Source organism: Theropithecus gelada, chromosome 7b (assembly GCF_003255815.1).
Source record: "Theropithecus gelada isolate Dixy chromosome 7b, Tgel_1.0, whole genome shotgun sequence".
NCBI lineage: Eukaryota > Metazoa > Chordata > Mammalia > Primates > Cercopithecidae > Theropithecus > Theropithecus gelada.
The window spans coordinates 57,093,014-57,114,586 of NC_037675.1; the positions used below are offsets into that span (position 1 = coordinate 57,093,014).

Here is a 21,573-nt window from a genome sequence, read left to right on the forward strand (position 1 = left end):
GGTGGCACTCTCTTTTCCACTCCGTCCTGCCTGACCCTCCCCTGTCAGCACTGTCTCAATTTACTTATAATCAAGACCAAGCAGAAGTTCTCCCCTACCACCTCCCTCCACGTCATTACACAAGCACCTTCCAGAAAGAACACAAGGGCCAGCTCTGAGAATTCCAGGGTAATCCGCTTCGTGACCTGCCTTGTGACCTGCAGTGGAAGGAATTTGGGCCTTGTGCCAACAGGCTGATGCCACGAAGGTTAACTAGTATTAAAAACAGGGTGGAGAACCCCATCAATAAATAAGAGGAAGTAAGATTTGGGACTTCTTCTGCAGCCTGATTAAATAGGGAGTTTTATCAGGGGAAATTCTGCACCCATATGGGGGCTCACCTTGGGTCCTCAGTACTGACACTGCCGTCTCCTCCTACTCTCTCCTGCCATGTACCTGTCTCCTGGGAACAGTCAGCCCAGTATTGTCCAACGAGCTCACATCTCCATGGTCTATTCTGTATAAATGCAGTCAGTGAGGAATGTTTCTCTGTGAAATGGGACCTGAGGCTTGCGGTCCTTAGGTTTGGCCTGAAAGGAGACGGGGGAGGTGGGAGAGCCCTAGACCCCGGGAGTCTCTCCCTGCCTGCTGCAGGCCTTTGGCTGGGTACATTATACAGGCTGACTTGATGTATCCTCCCTGTGATCCTGTAAAGTACAAATGACTATATTCCAGATGAAGAAACATGGTCTCAGATAAGTTAAGTTTATTTATTTTCCTCCTTGCTGTTCTTGAAAGATCTGAGGTATTTAACAAAAATGCTTAAAGAAAAATATTCAAAAGGAAAACATTACAAGCTTGATGGGAGAGGAAAGATGAAGGCAATGCTTGGAAGGGAGCAATAAGTCACCCAGAAATGTACACCATGCTGGGCTGGTTGAGTGGTCAGAGGTGGCCACACATTTGGCTCGGAGTTTCCTAGAAGCCAAAACAGAAGGAACACAGTTTATATTTAGAAAAGTGAAGCAGCTGACACAGGAAGTAGAGTAGCCAGGATTTGAACCCAGGTTTATCCAATGCCGGAACTCATTCATTCCCTCATTTGTAAGGTGGGACTTGTGTTGTGGTCTTCAATGGAGGCTGAGGTCCAAGTCACAAGAAGTCCAAGGCACAAGAAGCTCAACTGCAAGTCCTGCCACACAGTGACGACAGCCACAAATGTGCTGTCAAGATTTGGATCAAACACTTCATGCCAGGCTCATCAAGAAGCAGCTAGATGGGGCCTGCCTGCCACATATTCTCCTCCCAGTTGTCCCTCTCTAGCCCGTATGGATCCTCCTAGCACCCAGGCCATGTGTGTGGTGAGGGGCTGACATCTCATCAGTGGAGAGGGGATGATTGCCCTTCTTGGATGCCACATGTAAAGACTGGGGAACCATATGAAGGGAAACTAGTTGGCTGGAGGTTTGCTGAGTTGTAGAACCCACAGGCTCACCCTATGCTGTCACCAAAATTCAGCATGATGAGAGAGCTCTTGGACAGGTCAACCTGGGCCCCTGGAGGGCGAGGGAACATGGATGTAAAGACTGGTGCCCACACAGGCCTATAGAGTTCTGAAGGCAGAGGCCCACTGGAGTTGTTGGTACCAGTCAGACTTGATGGGATTGTGGGGCAGTGTCTCTGGGAAGAGGAGAGGGCAGCTCCAACCCTATCACGTTCTCCACAGCCCTTGGAGGGCAGGAAAAGTATCTCAGAAGGTTGTTGTCTTCTTGGCTCATTCTTAGAAGAGTTACCTGGGCAGGTAAAAACAAAAACCAGAATCCCCAAATCCTTTAAGGTAGAGACTTTGAACAAATTGTTGAAATCTATTAAGTCCTCCGTTTGTTCATCTATGAAATGGGCATAGGACCCTCTCCTCCACCCTGCTAAATTTTGTGAGGCTTCAGTGAAACTGGTATAGTGTGTGTCTCATGGGCCTGACTCACATAGGTCACTCGAAACATGGTTGTGGAATCTGGTTTCATGTAATCTTTGTTTTCTTCTTCTTCTTCTTTTTTTTTTTTTTTTGAGTCTGTTCTGTCCTGAGGAATCCCCAGGATATACCATTCTTGTGAATTGTAGTCCTGTCTTCTTACTTGTATTGCATTAAAATCTGGATAATTTTAAAAACAGATTCCAGAGCCCACTCAAGTTGTTTCTGTCTCCATCTGCCAGAGGGGAACACTAGAATCAGAAGGTTAAACGTTCCCCAGGTGATTCTGTAGTGAAGCATGAGTACTTCTGCCTCCAGCTATGCTTGGAAATCCTGAGTGGAGTGTAGGTGTTATCTATCCCTTGTTCAGATAGCACTCTTCTGCTTCTATAAAATGTGTGAAATTCCCATAAGGCTCTCACCTTGGCCTGAAAAGCAAAGTTATTTCAAAAGAGTGCAGAGAACCATCGTTAACTGTGAATATTCCAGCTCTGATGGCTTATTGGATCAGCTCATCAACTTTAGATGTCCCTGAAGGAGCAGGGCTTCTAGATAGATGCCCTTTGATGAACGAGTAGGTAAGAATGATTCCAAGCCATAGAATCTTGCTTGGGCAGCCAGTGAGAGGTGGTACATTGAAGAAGGAAGAAAGGGGAATAGAAAAGGAAGCCAGTCTCTCTCATTTAGTTAGCCTTTGTATCATGAATATTTTTTTCACTTTTTATTTAGAAATAATTTTGTTCTGTAAAGTAAATAGATTTAAAAAATTCTGGCACATAAAAAAGTTTTAAAAATAGTACAAGGACTTCCTTATATATGTTGCTCAGCTTCTTCAAATATTAACCCCTCAGAAACCAATTCTGTGATCAAAACCAGAAAACTAACATTGATAGGAAAGAACTTTACAATGAGAATTACAAACTATTGCTCAAGGAAATCAGAGATGATTCAAACAAATGGAAAAACATCCCATGCTCATGGATAGGAAGAGTCCAGTATCATTAAAGTGGCCATACTTCCCAAAGCAATTTACAGATTCAATGCTGTTCCTATCAAACTACTAATGACATTCTTCACAGAACTAGAAAGAAAACTATTTTAAAATTCATATGGAACCAAAAAACTCGAATAGCCAAGGCAATCCTAAGTAAAAAAACAAAAAAACAAAAAAACAAAGCTGGAGACATCACATTACCTGACTTCAAACTATACTACAGGGCTACAGTAACTGAAACAGCATGATACTGGTACCAAAACAGTTACGTAGACCGATGGAACAGAACAGAACCCAGAAATAATGCCACACATCTATGACCATCTGATCTTTAACAAAACTGACAAAAACAAGCAATGGGGGAAAGGCTGTCTATTCAATAAATGGTGGAAGGATAACCGGCTGGCCATATGTGGAAGATCAAAACTGGATCCCTTCCTTATACCATATACAAAAATCTATTCAAGATGAGTTAAAGACTTAAATGTAAAACTGCAAACTATAAAAATTCTGGAAGTCAACCTAAGCAATACCATCCTAGATAAAGGAATGGACAAAGATTTCGTGATGACATCAAAAGCAAAAATTGACAAATGGGATGTAATTAAACTTAACAGCTTCTGCACAGCAAAGGAAACTATCAACAGAGTAAACAGCCTACAGAATGGGAGAAAATGTTTGCAAACTACCTATCTGACAAAAGTCTAATATCCAGAAACTATAAGGAACTTAAAAACAAATTTACAAGAGAAAAACAACCCCATTAAAAAGTGGGCAAAGGACAGGAACAGATACTTTTCAAAAGAAGACACATATGCTGTCAACAAGCATATGAAAAAAGCTCAATATCACTGATCATTAGAAAAATGCAAATCACAAAGAGATACCATCTCATACCAATCAGAATGGCTATTATTAAAAAGTCAAAAAATAACATGCTGGCAAAGTTGCAGAGAAAAAGGAACACTTAGACGTGGTAGGAGTGTGAATTAGTTCAACCATTGTGGAAAGCAGTATGATGATTCCTCAAAGAGCTAAAAACAGAACTACCATTTGACCCAGCAATCCCATTACTGGGTATATACCCAGAGAAATATAAATCCTTCCACCATAAATACATGTGTACACATATGTTCACTACAGCACTATTCATGATAGCAAAGACATGGAATCAACATAAATGCCCATCAATGACAGATTGGGTAAATATGGTACATATACACCATGTAATACTACACAACCAGAAAAAATGAGGTCATGTCTTTTGCAGGAACATGGATGGAGCTGGAGGCCATTGTCCTTAGCAAACTAACACAGGAGCAGTAAGCCAGATACCATGTGTTCTCACTTGTAAGTGGGAGCTAAATGATGAGAACTTACGAACACAAAGAAGGGAACAACAGACACTGGGCTCTACTTAAGGTTGGAGAGGAGCAGAAAAAAATAACTATTGAGTACTAGGCTTAGTACCAAGGTGATGAAATAATCGTACAACAAATGCCTGTGACATGAGTTTACCTGTATAACAAACCTGCACATGTACCCCCAAACCTAAAATAAAAGTAGAAAACCCAGCTCAGTGATCACAACCAGAAAATTAACATTAATATGAAATAAATTACAGATTAATTCTGTGGAATTCAATTTGATTTCAAATTAAATCATTCAAATTTCTTCAGTTATTCCACAGATATCTTTTTGCTGGTCCAGGATCCCATCCAGGATCCCATATTACATTTAGTTGCCATTTTTTTCCCCCAGCATCCTTTAACCTGGAACAGTCCCTCTGTGTGTGTGTGTGTTTTTTTTTTTTTAATGACTGATGCTTTTGAAGAGTACTAGCTGGCTGTTTTGTAGGATGAATGCCAGTTTGGGTTTGTCTGATGTCTCCTCCTGATTCAATTCAGGTTATTCATTTTTGGCAGGAATATCACAAGAGATGATGATGTTCCCTACTAAGGGCATTACAGGAGGTGGCACAAGATTAAACATTTGCATTTTTAGAAGAACACTTTAGAAGGGCATATACTTACTTTTACAATGAATACACAGTTTTTAGCAATAATGAAGAACCTGCTCTATAAGCTCTCCTTCTCTTCCCTCTTGCACCACGTCTTAACCTTACTGCTCAGCCTTTCCTTCCACATGCTTCCTTCGCTAAGCGTGTCTGCCTAGAATGTAAGGACTCCTCGTACAGGGGCGAAGTACTTTGGGAAAGATTTGTACAATCGCTCAAGAAAAGAAGCCCCAAAAATAATAAAAATGTAGTGATTGCCTCTAGTTAAGCACAATTTTTTTTTTTTTTTTGGAAAGAAAATTGGATGTAATAAAAGTTGAATGTGGTTGAAGAAACAAAGACATTTATGCATCTGTGTGTGTGCAAGATTTGCCAATAAGGGAAAAACTTAAAGTGCAGAAAATATAGTTGTTAGTACAAAATTAGCTCATGTTTCAAGTGGGTAGGAGTGAAATACTTCAAAATAGTGTAGAAAGAGAGGGGCTGAATGGAACTGCGAATAAGAAAGTAAGAGCCACGAGATTTTTGCCTGCCTGCATAGTTAGAGGTCACGTAATTTTAGGATAAACTTTGCCAGAGTGACAGCATCCAGAATGTGCTTGTGTTGCATGGATGGGTTGTTTGCCTCACTTGGGTCCTTTAGGAATAGATTAAAAGCTTTATCATAGGAAAAGTATTAAGGCCACCAAAGATGAACTTCAATTTTATAGTTGTTCATCCATTTGATGATGTTGGCTGAGGTCAAGAAAAAAATAACCAGAGAATAAGAGGGCTTTATTCTTAGAGTTTAATGCCAATGACCTTATTTTTGGAGAAAATCATATTGTACTCAATTTGAAAGAGGAAAACAAAAGAGAAAAGGACAAAATACACAGAAAAAAGAAAATACACAGAAAAACATTTCCTGGATCAAACACTTAAACATTTTGGCATCCTTTAACATCTCTTTTTATCCATATACCCACAGAGAGAGATTTGCCATCTTATAATGAGACTGCACATGCTGGTTTCTATCCTGCTCTCGTTTTAGTCCTTTTTTTCTGCTTAAAAGTAACAACTGCTTATTGTAAAGAAAAAAAATCAAACATTTTAGATCATATGTTTCATCCAAACATATGATGCAGAATATGAAAATTTCCCCTAGTGATAAACATTTAACTAGTATGATGTATTTTATTTGATTTTCTGTATACTGTCTCAGAGCTTAGTCTTTTCCATGTAATATATCTTAGGCCTAATACCTTTCTAATGGATGTAGAGTGGGTCACTTGACCTTTTTGGCATTGGAAGTTTCTTTTCTTTGGAATGTGGTGTTTCTTTGGAATGTGCATTGATCACCTGCCTCTTAAGAGTTTCTCTCATTTCTTATTCTATATTTTTGGGACATCTGTCTCCATTGGCTACCTCATCTCTGTTGACTCTGATGCCTGGAGAGGCCAGAGAACAAATGTAAATGATGAAAAGGGGGTGTGACACAATAGGGAAGGACATGGACTCTGGTGGGCTGAGAAGCTGGCCTCCTCTGGAAGTATTAAAATCTAATTCCACCTCATCCTCCTCCTCCAGAATGCTGCTGGGACTCTCAGCAGTCTTCCTGTGTGCAACCCAGGTTCCATTCCTTGTTGTCTCCAGCCTGGGTTAAAGCGAGAATTTCTTTCTCTTTTTTTTTGGGATGGAGTCTCGCTCTGTCACCCAGGCTGGAGTGCAATGGTGTGATCTCGGCTCACTGCAACCTCCGTCTCCCTGGTTCAAGCGATTCTCCTGCCTCAGCCTCCTGAGTAGCTGGGACTACAGTCACATGCTGCCACGCCTGGCTAATTTTTTGTATTTGTTTTTAGTAGAGATGGGGTTTCACTGTGTTAGTCAGGATGGTCTCAATCTCCTGACCTCATGATTCACCTGCCTAGGCCTCCCAAAGTGCTGAGATTATAGGCATGAGCCACCACGCCCGGCCTAAAGTGATTATTTCTTAAATGCATTACCCATGGTAGCCCCAGTCCATCCATGACAGACTTTCCTGAAATACAGATTGGAAGCTGCTATTTTCTCTATCAAATTGTACCAGGGCTTTCCATTCTCTATGCTGGTGACTGGCTTCCAGTATGCAGACACACACATTAGGCAGTGTGCAAGAGGTGGACAGGAGGGAAATTTTGGAACTATGTATATTCCGATGTTAAAAAAGCTGGAGGCTGGGTGCAGTGACTCACACCTGCAGTCCCAGCACTTTGGGAGGCTGAGGGAGAAGGGTTGTTTGAGCTCAGGAGTTCCAGACCAGCCTGGGCAACATAGCTATACCTCATCTCTACTAAAGATAAAAGAAATCAGCTGAGCATGGCGGCCTATGCCCGTATATCCAGCTACTTTGCAGGCTGAGGTGAGAGGATTGCTTGAGCCCAGAAGGTCAGACCTGCAGTGAGCTGTTGCACTCCAGCTTAGGTGACAGAGCACAGCCTGTAGAGGAGCCAAAGCTCCACCGAAGTGCAAAGAAGGTGCCATTCGAATTCATCCTAATGCCGCAATGGACATGAGCCCAGGGACGAGCTTTTGGTATCTAGTTTTAACTAAACTCTAGTAAAATGGACAAGGGGCTTAAAAATTGCTTCAAGGGCTGCAGAAGATACTAGTGTTGAAGTGCAAACAAACAAGAAGCTAAGTCTGGTTCAAGCGCTTGGTCAGCTGCTTTATGAGGTGACAGCAATGACAATCTATGGAGCCCTGCCAAGCAGTTGGCTAAACAAATTCAAAGTTATCAAGAAGACTGTTTGAAATGCAAATGTTAAATAGAAGTTTTGCTAGGTAAATGTACATTGTGCTTTGAGGATGTGCCTCTGCCAGTATGAGGCCATCACAATCAGCAAGGCATTTAAAGATTGTAAGCTCCTCCTTTTAAGTTTCTATGTATTTTTATCTCTCATAAGATAGTATGACACATTAATGTAGTGAATCAGATATATAATTTCTAAGTAAATAAACACAAATACCTATGTTAGGGTTATGTGCTTAGAGATTTTTTTAAATGAATAGAGTGTGTGACCACAGGTTTGGAAAACAGTGGTCTGCAGAGCCAGGTTCATGCTCCTTAGCACTGCATGTCAGGCCGGTAGTCACAGTGCCTAACCTTTTTAACCTCACCTCCACTCTCTCTCTCTCCATGGGCAAAATCTACGGCTTATGCGTCCTATTATGGCTTGACTGTATCCCCCAAAAAGTGCATGTTGGAAACTTAACTGCCAATGCAGCAGTGTTGGGTGGTGGGGCCTAATGAGATGTGATTTGGCCATGAGGGCAGGGTGAATAGGTGAATGCCATTGTCACAGGAGTGGATTCATTACTGTGGGAGTGGGTTTGTAATAAAACAAGGAGTTTGGCTCCTTTTCCTGATAACTTCTACCATGTTTTGAGCCAGAAAGGCCCCTGCCAGAGGGCAGCCCCTTGTTCTTGGACTTCCCAGCCTCTAGCATTGTGAGAAATAAATATCTGTTCATTATAAATTACCCAGTCTGGGCTGGGCACGGTGGCTCACACCTGTAATCCCAGCACTTTGGGAGACAGAGGCAGGTGGATCAGGAGGTCAGGAGATCAAGACCATCCTGGCTAAGATGGTGAAACCCCATCTCTACTAAAAATACAAAAAAAGTAGCCAGTTGTGGTGGCGTGCACCCGTAGTCCCAGCTACTCGGGAGGCTGAGGCATGAGAATGGCGTGAACCCAGGAGGCGGAGCTTGCAGTGCGCTGAGATCGCACCACTGCACTCAAACCTGGGTGACAGAGCAAGACTCCATCTCAAAAGAAATTTAAAAAAAATTAAAAATAAATAAATAAATAAATAACCCAGTCTGTGGCAGTCTGCCATAACAGCACAAAACAGACTAAAGCCAATTTACACACTAGGTTCCTTGGCTTCAGTTGTTTTCTCTGCCTGTCAAAGCTCATTATCCTTGCCCAGTCTCCTCCTTTTGTAGCCTTTCTCTCCTCTCCAAGGTGGGATCAAACACCACCTCCCCTGAGTCTGTCCTTATTCTCAGTCACTCTTTCATTCCTGTCTGCTCTTGCTCACATGGTTTCTCACACCTCTGTTCAGCTTCTATGCTTGGGCAGGTGTTGCTGGCTTGTGTGTGTGTGTGCGTGCATGTGCGTGTGCATGTGTGCTGACCCTGTGCTAGGTGACTGGAAGCTCCCTGAGGAGGAGCCTGTGACTATTGCTCATTCTTCGTCATCCCTCCTTTTCCCTTCTCTACTCCAACAAGGCACTTATCCATTCAATGCATTTTTTACAGAATTGACTTTTTTTTAATGTTCTCATATTAATGACCTTTTATACTAGAGCACAGTCTACATTTCCTGTACAAAGAATGAGGATCATGAGTAATTGAGGAAATGATGAAATCCAGCCGTTGTGACACTGTTTCTTATCTAGGATCTCTCACTTTCTCCCCAAAGCCGCTTATTAGGGAAGTTTTTACAGTGATTGAACATGGCGAAAGAGCAGAGGACAAATCTCAGAAGGACAATGAGATAAAAATGGAAGATTTTCCTTCTGGTTCTTTTGTTACAAAAGCCTTGTTTTAAAAACAAATTTCTCTACCTGCCAATAGCAGAAGTCACTTCCTTGGCTAGAAAAGCATTTTCTTTTCCTTTTTCAGTTCTCTAAAACTTATGTTGTATCCATTTTTAGGCAAACAAAAACTTTTTTTTAAACCTAGGTATAAATAAGTTATAAATGTTAAATGCAAAAGAAGGGAGCTTTTATAGTCAGTATTACCTATGTTGGTACCAATCTCAGAAAGGGCTACTGAAGGGAGCCATATATGGCAAGATGCTGCCAGTTCTGTGGCTTTCTTGTTTGCCCGCTGCATTACTTTGGAGGGCTGCCTCGAATGACCTTTATTGTTTATGGTTGAGCTGCACATGTAACAGTGAAGAGAAATCTGAAATAGTTGACTCCATCTTGCTTCTAACCTCACAAGCTAACTGCCTTTTCTCATTTCTGCATGCAGGCCAAGTTAACTACGGTAGAAATTTAGTTTATAGTTTAATTTAAAGCAAAGGTGATAACAGTCCCTTCCCAAAACTAACCCCTGAGGAGATAAGGAGGGTATACACACAAATAACCATGTTATGTTAAAAATGTACAGGAGCCTTGTGACCTGACCAAGGACAAGATGTTTTGCATCCCTTTGGATTCCTGCTGATACTCAGATGTCTGTGGTCACTGTGGTCACTTGTGGCCTGACCTCAACCCCTAACCTCCTCCTTGTTTCCCTTTCCCCAATATAAAAACAAACTTGAGATTCATGCCTTTATTTTTATTTTTATTTTTTCAAGACTGAGTCTTGCTCTGTTGACCAGGCTGGAGTGCAGTGGCAAGATCTCGGCTCACTACAACCTCCACCTCCCAGGTTTAAGTGATCCTCCTGCCTCAGCCTCCCGAGTAGCTGGGATTATAGGCGCGAGCCACCATGGCCAGCTAATTTTTGTATTTTTAGTAGAGACAGGGTTTCACCATGTTGGCAAGGCTGGTCTTGAACTCCTGACCTCATGATCCACCTGCTTTGGGCTCCCAAAGTGCTGGGATTAGAGGTGTGAGCCACTGTGCCCGGCCGAGATTCATGCCTTTAAAGATGGTTCTTTACAACACTAGTCTGCCATCTTCTTGGTTTGCTGGCCATTGAAATAGTTGTTTTCCTTGCCCCAACAACTTGTCTCTTGACTTACTAGTTATTGTGCAGTGAGTGGTATGAGTTTTGGACTTGACAACACACATACAAACCAAACAAAAAAGTAATTTTCAATTATAAATCTCTTATAGTGTGTTTAAGCAAGTATAAGAACATGCATGTGTTGTAAGAATGACAAAAAGATAATATCTAGTTTTGGCTACGTGGTGGGGCAAAGCACCTTCTTGTCTCCTGTTGGCAAGAGTTTGAATTGGTATAATTTTTCTGCAAGAAAATTTGGAAAAATTCTTTAAGCACTAAAAAGGTGCATATTTTTTGATGTAACAATGCCATTTCTAGCCATGTATTCTAAAGATATAATTACAGTTTTGAACAGAGATTTAGCTATATGGATGTTCATTGTAGCATTGTTTATAATAACAATGAAAATTAGTAATGACTTACATGTCCAATAATAGAATCTTGGTAAAATAAATTATAGTTTTTCCATACAACAGAATAATTAGCAGCCAGTACAAACTGAATTGTAGCAGAATTTTTAATGATACAATATATTAAGTCAATTAAGCAGGCCATAAATAGTACATTCAGTCTGATTGTAATTTGTTACAAAAAACAAGTGTGTGCAACTTTGATTTTCCAGCTTCCTCTAGCAACAAGAGGCTACACTTGTGGCTCTATTCCCCATCTAGTTTGATTGCACGACATTCTTTCTTCTGGAAAATTCCCCTTCCCTGTATCTCATTACCTTAGCCTGGAGCTTCATTTCTTTGCAGGACACCTCTCGTTCCCTTAATATCTCTCTTTATGAGGCTTTGCAGAAACATGGACAATGGGTTAGTTCTCCAAATGCAGGTTAGACTGAGCTGTGATGTGTAATGCAACTTTGCTAAGTGCTTGGGTATAATATATGGAAATTGCAAACAAAGAAGAAAAACTTAAAATTGATTATGAGATACATTTGCTCCTAGAAAACTTAAGCTTGTGTCAGTTCACCCATTGTGTCCTGTGGCTGGCTGTTTCTTTCCTTTTCATCCAGCCCATGGCCATTTTGCAAGGGCTAACTTATTACCTCTTGCCAGAGTGTCCTTCAGCTTATCTCTTCCCAGGAGGCCTTGCCACCAATCTCTCTGAGACCTTGAAGAGGGAAAAACAGCTCGCCTAAAAGGAAACATCATTTGTAGAAATTAATTCCACCCATATGAAGGATAGTTGCATTTACATTAATTGTGCTGAGTGATTTAACTTAGTGTGTGAAACCTCCCCATTTCAGAATGGGGGTTCAGAAAAGGCCATGAAAGAGATCTCTCCACACCTCTTACTCCCCCAAACAAAAGGACAACCTGACTCAAAAAGAAATACCAGCTATCATTCTAGAATGCAAAACTTCTTGTGATAATAAAGGAAAATACTGTACCTTTCCCCTATACTTTTGCTTTTTACCAATAGTGTTAATAACAACATAAAAGAAATTCAGTGTCAACTAGAACACTTATTCTACCTATATATGGGTATATAGGTAGAATATACCTATGTTGAGATGTGCCCTAACATATAAGCAATAATGACCTCTAGATGAAGAGTTTATTAGTTATCTATTCCTGTGTAAGAAATTATCCTGGAATTTAGCAGCTTAACACAACACTTTATTATGTCACAGTTTCTGTGGGGCAGGAATGTGAGTGTGGCTTAGTTGTCTTGGGGCGTCTCACAAGGCTGCAGTCAAGGTGGTGGCTGAGTCTTCACTCAAGGCTCAACTGGGGAAGGCTGTGCTTCTATACTTACTCAGTGGCTCAGGGTACTGGCTGTTGGCTATGGGCAAGAGATGTTAGTTCCTTGCCATGTGAGCCTCTCAATAAGGCTACTTCCAACATGGCAGCAAGTTCTGTGTGTGTATATGAGAGAGAAAGCAGTGGGTAGACAGAGAGGGAAAGGTCACAGGCTTTTTAGTAGTGTAATGTGTTGGGGGTCCACAACACCCATCCCTTAGCTTTGATGATTCAGGAGGAGGACTCAGAGGGCTCAGCACATAGTCATACTCATGGCTGTTATTTATTACTGAGAAAAGATAAAGCAAAATCAGCAAAGGAAAAAGGTGCATGAGGTAAAGACCAGAGGGAACCAGGCACAAGTTTCCAAGTCCTCTGACAGTGCAGTCACACAGGACAGACTTCACTCCCCTAGCAGTGAGCTGAAACACGTGTGAGATGTTTGTCACTAGACAACCTCATGGAAGCCCAATTCCCAGGGTTTTTTTATTGTGGGTTAGTCACATTGACAAATGATGTCTAGCACATACCCATATTCTAGATTTCCAGAAGGAAGGCTGATGTTCAGCATAACTATTGTTGGCACAAACAGCTTAGGCAGAAACTGAGTCCTTCTTATCAGGGTATGGGGGGAACTGTTTCTCATGAAATGCAAAGGCCAGTCTTGTAAGCAGGACTATCTAAGGAGAACAGTCTCAGGCCTGCTATGTTAACTCTTTTCTGCATACCTAATCTTAGAAATGACACCCACTGCTTTTTCTGTATGTGTTCACTAGAAGTGAGTCACTAGGTCCAGCCCCAGACAAGGGGAGGAGCTTACAGAAGGACGTAAATGCTAGGAAAGAAATGTCACTGGAGGCTGTCTTAGTGACTACCCACTACATGGGGTGATTTTACTTTGTCTCATTTGTATTTTCTGTCTTTCTCTCTAATGATATGTAGTACTTTTATAGTAAGAAAAAGCCATAAAAACATAATTATGTATACAACTTTGGTGGAAGAAAATTGGGCTTCCTGTTGGTACCGTCTACACGCACAGGTGTGGATTTTTATGGTGTAATAATTCTCGATGGTGTTAGAGATGCTGAAGTTACCTATGTGGAAACATTGGAATGTTGCTAGTTACAAGGATAAGTGCTGGATTTTAAAAAATTTTGGTATTTTTAATAGCAGCAGCAGTGGTAGGGGAGCTGAACTTGACAATAATTTGTGAAATGGCAGGATGTGGAGGCTAAGGGAAACCCATCAGGCTCCAGGAAGCTTCAGATCAAGGCAAATATTGTGCCTTGAGATGTTTGTCAAGAAACCCTGCAGGTCATCGTTTAATGTATGTCAATGTGGGGACAGCTGTGGGGACAGAATGAGGAGGTGTGTGGAGGGTGGAGGATGGAGCAGGGCACTTCTACCCTGAGCTGTGGGTGGGGGCACGTGGCAGGGTAGCAATTTCACTGCTGCTCTGAAGGGAAAAGATGAGATCTGGGAGAGAGAAGGAGAATGTACCTCTTCCCTCTCTGCTTTTCAGCTCAGGATTTCAGAGAGGAAGGGACTCTGGCCTGGGAGAGGAAGATGAACCTATCATAGAATGACTGAGAGCTGTTGCCTGCTGGTCTAGTGTCCATGGTAGCAAAGATGCCCACTAAACTTCAGAGGTAGGCAATGGCACAGGGACTCAGGTGTACCGCTGCTGTTAGGTATCAGAATCCTGGACATTTCATGAGAGAGAGGCAGAGGGCAGGAGAGGAGAGGCGCAAAGCATTCAGAAGGTCTCCTCTAGTATCCACAACACCCCACACTTGCTTCATCTTTTTCCCCCACAGTCATTAAAACCTTCTAATGCACGATTATTATTTTATTATGTTTGTTTTTTGTCTTTTGTCTCCACCTTAATATAAGTTTTATGAGGACAGGAATTTTGTCTGTTTTGTGTCTGTTGTATAAACAGGCACTCAACAAACATTGTAAAATTGAAATAAAAAACACATATGCTAGTACTTCATATTCATTGCCTTGCTCTGTTGCTTATTGGTATTTAGATAAAACTGCATGTGTTTGCCTTTTAACTTTGTGAATTCATCTGTAGAGCTCTATGAACTTTAAAACAGATTTTTCAATATTATAAGTGAAGGAAACTAGACACAAAAGGCCATATATTGTATGATTCCATTTATATGAGATGTCCAGAATACACCAATTCATAGAGATGGAAAGTAGATTAGTGGTTGCCAGGGGCTGCAGGGCAGAGGGAGTAGAGAGTGACTGCTAATGGGTATGGGTTTCTTTTCTGGGATAATAAAAATGTTCTAGAATTAGATAGTAATAATGGTTGTGTAGCAGGACGAGCTGCAGACCAAACTCCTCAGACACTGAGTTAAAGAAGGAAGGGGTTTATTCGGCCAGGGGCATCAGCAAGACTCCTGTCTCAAGAGCCGAGCTCCCTGAGTGAGCAATTCCTGTCCCTTTTAAGGGCTCACACCTCTAAGGGGGTGTGTGTGAGAGGGTCATGATCGGTTGAGCAAGCAGGGAGTGCGTGACTGGCGGCTGCATGCACCAGTAATTAGATTGGAACAAAACAGCATAGGGATTTTCACAGTGCTGTTCTATACAATGTCTGTAATCTATAGATAACATAACTGATTAGGTCAGGGGTCGATCTTTAACTACCAGGCCCAGGATATGGCGCCAGGCTGTCTGCTTGTGGATTTCATTTCTGCCTTTTAGTTTTTACTTTTTCTTTCTTTGGAACCAGAAATTGGGCATAAGACAATATGAGGGGTGGTCTCCTCCCTTAGTTGCACCACTCTGTAACTATACTAAAACCCACTATAGGAGAGAAAAGTAATATACTTTCTTCATCTATTGCAAGGTTCATGACTGACACTCCTATAACAAAAGACAGATTAACAAGAGAAAAGGGTAATACATTTATATAGTCCATTCTCATGCTGCTAATAAAGCTGGATCTAGTGACTCACTTCTAATGAACACAATACGGCAAAAGCAGTGGGTGTCATTTCTAAGATTAGGTGTGCAGAAAAGAGTTAACATAGCAGGCCTGAGACTTTTCTCCTTAGATAGTCCTGCTTACAAGACTAGCCTTTGCATTTCATGAGAAAAGGGTTCCTCCCATACCCTGCTAAAAATAATAAATATACCCAAGACTGCGTAATTTATAAAGAAAAAGAGGTTTAATGGACTCACAGTTCCACATGGCTGTGGAGGCCTCATAATCATGGCAGAAGGTGAAGGAGGAGCACAGTCATGTCTTACATGGCAGCAGGCAAGAGAGCTTGTTGGGGGGGGAGCTGCCCTTTATAAAACCATCAGATCTCATGAGACTTATTTACTATCACAAGAACAGCATGGGAAAAACCCACCCCATGATTCAGTTATTTCCCACTGGGTCCCTCCCATGACACTTAGAGATTATGGAAGCTACAATTCAAGATGAGATTTGGGTGGGAAAACAGCCAAACCATATCAGCATTTATTCAACCAAAGCTTTATAGGACATGAAAGACTTCAGAAATGAAGAACCCAAGACTCAGGGAAAAGTGTCTATTTTTGTGCTTAGGTTTGATGAAGAATGGATAGTCATGTAGAAGTATAATTGGTCAAAAAGAAGGTGTGGCCTAATGGCAATAAACTGAGGGGAACATAGCAAGGCCTGTTTGTTCAGATTCTTAATGGCGTCTCTACATCTTCATTCTTTTCCTCTGGACATAGAGCAGGACACCCGTTACATGAGGGTCTTATGACCTATTTTCAGGGAAAGCAGGACAAAGAATTCTCTTATGGCCAGCTGTCACACAGAAAAGCAGAAGGTCTGAAAATGGCCTTATTTCTGTGGTTTTCCCAATTTCCGAGGCATCATATTTTGCAGTAACATGTCCTGAATCCTGATGCCACTGAATTGTGTACTTTAAAAGGATGAATTTTGTGGTATGTGAATTATATCTCAATAAGATTGTTACTAATGACCCACAGATTTGTCATTAATTTCCCATGAGGTAAAGGTGGTTGTTTCTTTCCACAGATAAAATCTAATAATATCTTTCTGCAGATGTATCAGGGGGCTTGTTGGCCACCTGATTTTTGACTCCTTACCATTCGGTGACATTAGGCAAGTTACTGACTTGACTCCTGGGGCCTTATTGCTCTCCTTTGAACAATTAGCACACTAATACCTACAACTAAGTGCCATGTGGGAGGTCAAACGCATTGGCCCATGTGCAAAGCCTACCACTGAGCTTAACAGATGGACACAGAACTCAGTCCCAGTCCTGTCCTCCTCCTACCTTAGAAGACCTGTAGAGCACCTGGGCCAGTGGCAATACAAGTTATTAGAATCTGATCACTGAGGTAGGATCCATTTCCTGGCATCAGAAATAATGCATCACCTCTTGAAGCCTGTTTTTCTGCAGCAGTTCAGCATGCTTATGTTCACTAGTTGTCACAGAAAGTCCTTGTCACTTGCTCTTCGTTCTCATAAAATCCAGAGCACAGGCTCTAAGACTATTACTGAGTGCAGACAGACTCCTCCACTACTTCCTGTTGGCCGGGTGGCTCTGCAGCCTTTCCCTCGCACACAGCAGTGCACTGGCAGATGCTTCACAGTCAGTTCTCTGGAATATATATATATATATATATATATATATATATATATATATCTTCCTGATTTGTAGCATGTGCCAATTTTCATGGTGTAAATACTCCCACCATGGCTAATTTCAAGCTACCGATGTGATATTACTGAACACAGAGTTGGGAGGAGATGGGCACAGCCAGCTCTCTCAAGATGTGCAAATGTGCCCCAGCATACCGCTGACTTTGTGGGATAATTAAACCATCACTGCTTAGCAGAGCTTGTAGGCCGCTACTAGACACAACTACTTAGAAAGAAAGGGGTTTCCTCACATGAATTTTCACAGCATGACACCTCTGCTGGGGCTTCTGACTTCTGAGAGCTCAGCATGTAACACACAAAATTATGAGCTTGAAGCTAGTGTTGAAAATCTGCACAGGGATTTAGAGAGGAGGTGAAGAGGTGGTTAAGATCCCACAGTAAGCCTGTTTTGGAGCTATATGTATGTATTTTTACCATATGTACCCTAGTATTGGAGACAGCACATTCAGGTCATTCAGATAGCATCAGACACTATGACTCGCAGCCTGGAAGAACTGAGTTTATGCATATTTGACAAGGTCAGAATCACATAACTAAGGTCTAAGGATTACAGGATGCATGATAAAGAGGAAGGCAAAGGTGTTTGGTAAGTTGGCAGCCTCATACACAGAAGCTATGTAAACCTAAACTAAGGAAGTCCTCAATCCTCTGGTGGGCTGGCTCGTCCCCTTCGGGGTGGCAGGTTAAAGATGGAATGAGTTTCTGAGAGCAAAAACAAATATTGATTGAGGTTATTATGGAAATGATTTTGAATGCTGAGGCTGTTTAGAGACTGTAGGATGGAACGTGGAGGTGGACCTGTGCTGTTGTTTGCTGTGAGAATAATCTTCTGGTTAAGGACAGTGGGTTGGTTAGAGCAACCTACCTTGTATAACAAACAAACCCCAGTGATTTCATACAAACACTGTCTTTCTCACATACTTGTCAAATGTAGGAGTTTCTTGTTTGGCTGAAAGTGAGGCAGCTCTACTTCAGGTAATCATTCAGAGATCCAGGTTGACAGAGTACTGTCTTCAACATGTGACTTTCAATATTCCCCTGTCAACAATACCAGCCAGCAAATAGGGGAGCAGCAAGTAAGGAGAGAAGGCATATCTACTTTTAAAAATTATTTATTTATTTATTTATTTTTAGAGACAGGGTCTCGCTTTGTTGCCCTGGCTGGAGTGCAATGGTACAATCATGGCTCACTACAGTCTTGAATTCCTGGGCTCAAGCGATCCTTTTGCCTTAGCCTTCTGAGTAGCCAGGGCAACAGCGTGTACCACTTAGCTTGGCTCATTTTTTATTTTATGTTTTGTAGATACTGGGTCTCCCTATGTTGCTGAGGCTGGTTTCAAACTCCTGGCTTCAAGCAATCCTCCTACCTCAGCCTCCCATAGCACTGGGTGTCACCACGCCTGGCCTCGTATCTACGTTTTAACCACATCTGTTCCATTCACATTTCTCTATGGACTCCTTTTGCAACAGAGCAATTCTTGAACTGAGTGAGCATTAATTGAAGACCCTCTGCTTTTATGACAAGTTCTGTGACTCTTCAATCACTGAGTAGACTCTGGCTACCCAGCCACTTCCCAAGAATAGATCTGCATTACAGAGGGGAAGAAAATCTTTGCTGGGCAGTAAGCTCTGTCTGCCACAGATAGGAGCAAAATGTGCTCAAAACGGTGCTAACCAAGAGTTTTCTTTTGTTAAGACTATCTGCACTGAAATAAGCTGGACAAGTTAGCATTTTATCTCATATGTTTCCTTTCAGAGGAAACGTTACGTTAGTCAAGACAGTGTGGTTCTATGTTAAGCTGATAGGGCATGGGGAATTGCACTGGGTCTCTCCCTAGCAGGGCAGTTCTTGAGGGTGTGGCCTTTCAGCACTGGGGGAGTTATTAACTGAAGGCCCCTGCCCTTTCTTCCATAACAACTCCTCTGATTCTTAGTTCCTAAGGCTCTTGTTAAATCTACTAATTTACTAACTCACTGCCCTTGGGATTTTAATTGAAACCAGCATGAGTAACATGCTTTGGCAATTATTGGGGCAAATAGAGTACCCTTTACCCCCAACTAAAGTCACTTGCTAAGAATTCAAACCTATTCCATTTCTTTTCATGCCCAGAGATTTCTAGATTTATTTCCTCAGATTCAAGCCTGGAAGACAATGAACAGTAGATGAACATGTTGAAAACTGATGTTTTGGCCAGAGAAAATAAATATCTGTTCCTCAGTGTTTTGCACATGTGGGGGCACAGTGATCCACTTCGTTTGTTCTCCTCAAACAGAAAAGCAGGCAGTTAATTGAGCTTATGGCAATTAGTGTAGCTGTCAGGTGTGTGACCAGGCAAGGCCGTGGTGCTGATGGCAACAACAATGGGAGAGAAGAGCCCTGGCCATGGCTTTGAAACTGCCTTTGCAAAATTCTGACAGTGAGAGAAATCTGACATGGCTCACTCTGTCTTATTTCTAGCCTTATAGGTTGGTTGTCTTTGCTCATTCCTGGGTGTAGGCCAAGCTGACTTTGGGAGAAATTTATAGTTTAAATGATAATAGCCCTTCCCCAAAACTAAACTGTTCTTGTAAAACTAATGAAAGGGCCACCAAGTTAGGGGGATGAGAAGGGCTAGAATTACCAGCCATTATGCTGCAGCTCATAACATTTGCAACTTCCCCAATTACTCTTGCAGATAACATCACTATTGTAGAACCTAAGACTGGCCTTTTGAGATGTCTTTTCAGGTTTTTGCATTTCTAACGATGGGATGGCCCCACCTGGACCTGCCAATCAGTCCTGTGGCCCCCACCCAGGAACTGACTCAGCACAAAAGGACGGCTTCAGTTCTCTATAATTTCATCTCTAACTCAGCCAATCAGCATGCCCCCTACCCTAGCCCCTTGCACACCAAGCTATCTTTGAAAAAACCCTAACCTATGAGCATTTGGGGAGATTGATGTGAGTAATAACTGTCTGCTCACGTCAGTTGAACTCTTTCTTTACTGCAGTACCATGGTCTTGGTAAGTTGATTTTGTTTGTGCAGCAAGCAGGAAGAACCCATTGGGTGGTTACAGCTTGCATAGTTGAGCACCGTGCAGAGGAGCATGAGTCACCAGCTATCCCCAAGATATTCACAGCTCTGTTCAAACATGAAGATTGGCAACTTTATACTTTTCTTTTGATGATATTCCAAAAGTCATTTGGTGGGCTTTAATATTTATGCCCAAGACAGTCACTCAGGTGAAACCTCCTTTCCAAAGATTATAACAGAAAAATAAGACCGTGAAAGAGATCTGACCTGAGTCCATCTTGCCTTTAAACTCCAAGCTGCCTTTGTTTATTCCTGGGGTAGGCCAAGCTAACTTTGGAAGGAATTTAGTTTATAGTTTAACTTTGAAACAAAGATGATTACAGCCTCTCCCCAAACAAACTCCCTCCTCGCTTGGTGTATTAGTCCATTTTCACAATGCTATGAAGATACTACCTGAGACTGGGTAAGTTATAAACGAAAGCAGTTTAATTGACTCACAGTTCTGCATGGCTGGAGAGGCCTCAGGAAACTTACAATCATGGCAGAAGGGGAAAGCAGGCACATCATACATGGTGGCAGGTGACAGAGTGACAGACCCAGGGGAAACTGCCATTTATAAAACCACAAGATCTTGTGAGAACTCCCTATCATGAGAACAGCATAGAGGAAACCACACCCATGATCCAATTACCTCCCACCAGGTCTCTCCCCCAACACCTGGGGATTACAATTCAAGATGAGATTTGGGTGGGGACTGAAAGCCTAACCATATCACTTGGGGACCAGGTTGCCTTTGTGAAACCAATTAGTGAAAAGATTAGAGATTATGGTTTAGGAGTCATGTAGCTACAGGCCACAAAATCACTAATCACCCCAGTTGCTCCTATAGATAACATCACTATCGTAAAGATTGGTGTTTGAGATATTTTGCAGACTCTGTATTCTGATGGATCAGCTGGTGCCAACCAGACCAGTAAACTGGCTCCTCTTATCTCATGGTCCCCACCTGGGAACCAACTCAGTGCAAGAGGACAGCTTTAACTCCCTGTGATTCCATTGCAGACCTGACTAATCAGTATTCCCCATTCCCTAGGCCCCTGCCTGCCAAACTATCTTTAAAAAATCCTAGCTTCTAAATTTTCAGGGAGCCTGAGTTGAGTAATAATAAAACTGCAATCTTCTGTTCAGCCAGCTCTGTATGAATTAAACTCTTTCTCTATAGCAATTCCCCATCTTGATAAATTCACTCTATCTAATTAGAGAGCAAGATGAACCCATCAAGCTGTTACACAGGCTTCCGCAAAAGACAATGGATTAATGCTACCAACTATTTCCAGGCAGCTCAGCCCGTGAGGGCTAAAAATGTTGAAGATTTCTGTATTGAAAATCTCCTCTTCCTATCTCACTCCCTATTGCCTCTCTGTGGCTTCTTTTTCCTTTTATTGTCCTTGATATTTCACCA

The 21,573-nt window shown here is 41.9% G+C and overlaps 1 long non-coding RNA gene across 1 annotated transcript; it reads right to left on the reverse strand.

Annotated features, from left to right (window-relative positions):
- Positions 1 to 737: 737 nt before the first annotated feature.
- On the reverse strand, positions 738 to 15,696 carry LOC112629326. The gene is made up of 3 exons (XR_003120577.1): positions 15,611 to 15,696; positions 11,716 to 11,804; positions 738 to 2,379 (listed from the first exon to the last, which is right to left on the reverse strand). It is a non-coding gene; the product is annotated as an uncharacterized LOC112629326 (long non-coding RNA).
- Positions 15,697 to 21,573: the final 5,877 nt, after the last annotated feature.